The sequence below is a fragment of the Penaeus monodon genome, chromosome 12, assembly GCF_015228065.2.
Source record: "Penaeus monodon isolate SGIC_2016 chromosome 12, NSTDA_Pmon_1, whole genome shotgun sequence".
Classification (NCBI taxonomy): Eukaryota; Metazoa; Arthropoda; class Malacostraca; order Decapoda; family Penaeidae; genus Penaeus; species Penaeus monodon.
The window spans coordinates 49420528-49423027 of NC_051397.1; the positions used below are offsets into that span (position 1 = coordinate 49420528).

Here is a 2500-nt window from a genome sequence, read left to right on the forward strand (position 1 = left end):
AAACAGTTTTGACAAGTGGTATACACAAGAGGTGATGGTAAATGTTTACAATAACCCTGGCCTCGCACCTATCAGCCGAGACGTGGCGCTCCAGCAACTGCCAACAAACCTCCACTGCTTATATTCTAACACGATAAAGAGTTCACTATTAAAAAAGGAACCAGTCGAAGCTTTCGTTTTCCCAGAATAACGAGGAGATCCATGCATGGAGGCCGTAGCATCCCATACCACTATGAAAGACAAGCCGTTTGGAAAGCTACTGTTGGTTTCTTCAGCCCATTTACCAGGGTGATTAAATGTATAAAATATCTTCCTTGATATTTCAGCCATGTCAATAATCAAGCCAGTTTCCATTCAATAAAAAGGTAGATACATTACACATAAAAAAAAAATAATGAAATGTATACTAAACCCTTCTAAAAGGATAATTACAAAGACAAACGTTGACCCCATGGCTTGGATGCAAGATAAAAGGCTTTGATGAAGACCCGCGCTTGAAACGGGAAGGGAAATCCCGTAGACTTTATCGCCGCCACTTTGCATGGGCCGATTTATAACAGAAAAACGAACACTTTCTTGGTCTACAACCCGCCCACACATCAAGCAGCCCACTAAAATAAGGTCCTCCTCAAAAAATACACGAAAACTGAAGTACAAAAGTGCCAAATCTTAAAAAAAAAATTAAGAGACGCCATATACGAACAGTGCCTCCCCCTCCCACACCCAAACCCCATAACCCCAAAATCCTCATTTCTTTCGCCTTTGGAGAGGCACTGGCACATCCTCTCCCCCAGTCCTGGGCCGAGACTCACGCCCACCGCCCACAGCCCGCCCTCACGCCCACCCCCACCCCCCCAGCGCCGGCGACTCGCTCCAGCCTCGACGTAATCGATCGGCTTGACAAGACTCGACCTCCTCCTCCTCCTCCTCCTCCTCTTTCTCCTGTTTCTCTCTCTCCCACGCCCTCTCCTGCCCCTCATTTCGCCGCCCCTGCCTCCTCCCGGCCCTCCCTCTCTCCTGCGGGGGCGGATGCGAAGCCCTTGGGGCCCTGCGCGGCGGCGGGGGGCGCGAGGGACCTCCTCCTTACCTTTGGGTTCGTCGGTATTCCTGTCCTTCACTACCCATATTTCCTCTATCGTTCCGTACTTGGAGAAACTTTCACGAAAATCTTCCTCCGTTATCGATTTGCCACACACAATGAACAGTCTGGAGTGGGGCGGGTCGTCGTATTTCGACTCCTTCCCGTATTTACCGCCGTCCGAACCGTGAAAATTGTCTCTGGGTTCTCTGGAGGAGGACTCGTAGCGCCGCGAGAATATCTTGTCCGTGTTCGCCATCTTCTCACTCACAACTGCCGTCCCGAGGCTGCATTCACCTCGGTCTCCCCCGCGAGACGCATAGACGGCGAAACCCGGGCGGGCGAAGCGCGCGGCGGGGGACGAAAGAGCATCGCGCTTGGGAGCTCGACGGTGTTCGATCGTCTATGCGCGGCGGGGTAAATATGGATCGGGGAGGACTGTTGGATGCCGATGCCTGTGGGGACCCGGGACTTCCTTTGTCTATAGAACTTTCACCTGCTGCTCCAAAGGGCCGTGACAAGGGATGATGATGACAACACCTGCTCAATTTTCGTGTATTCAAACGTCTTGTGGATTTCTCGATCACTTCATCAATGAAACCCCACACGTCTGAATCTACGCCATCATACAGAACAACCTACAAACTAGCCGCTGCCAAAGTTTAATTTTGTGAAAGCTGAAAGCAAAAATCGCAAACTTCGACTAGTATGAAGTATAAAGGTGAAAGTATTTACGGGAACTTATAGAGGCAGCGAATTTCCCATTCACTTGCCATGAAGCCAGTATGAACGGTTAGGAATCTGGCAATCTCTTTCATATAATCACGAAGCTTCATCATAAATTCCCTCAGTATTAAATGTCAAAGGTTCCCCAAACTTCGTTTAATGTAATCAAAGGGCTTAAGTTTAAAAAATATGAAAATATAAGTATTCCAGCGGCGAGTGTTTGAGCAACGAATTTTACTCGCTAGTCCCGAGGCTCAAAAAGCTGACACGTGGAGGCCTACTCTAAAGGAAGTGTTCTGTTCTTGGGTGAATACACGCACGTAGCACGTACAGACGCGTAGTATATATGTGTGTGTGTGTGTGTACATACATGCTATATGTATACATATGTATATATATATTATATTATATATATGCATAAATATATATGTCTATACATACATATATGTATATATAGGTGTATTTGTATATATATATATATATATGTATATATGTATGTATATGTCTATTCATCTAAATATTCATTTATTTAGTTATTATTCATATACATCTAATTAAACTCAAATATGCATTATGTGTTTATATTATATATACATAGATAGATAGATAGATAGATGCATATGCACATGTATTTATTGATACATTTATTTATTCATCTGTTTATAAGGATGTGTGTTGATAATTCCTTAGATAACA

The 2500-nt window shown here is 45.0% G+C and overlaps 1 pseudogene; it reads right to left on the bottom strand.

The window, feature by feature from the left end:
• LOC119579739 overlaps nucleotides 1–1365 on the bottom strand; it is a 24137-nt pseudogene extending 22772 nt beyond the window's left edge.
• Between the last annotated feature and the right edge of the window lie 1135 nt (nucleotides 1366–2500).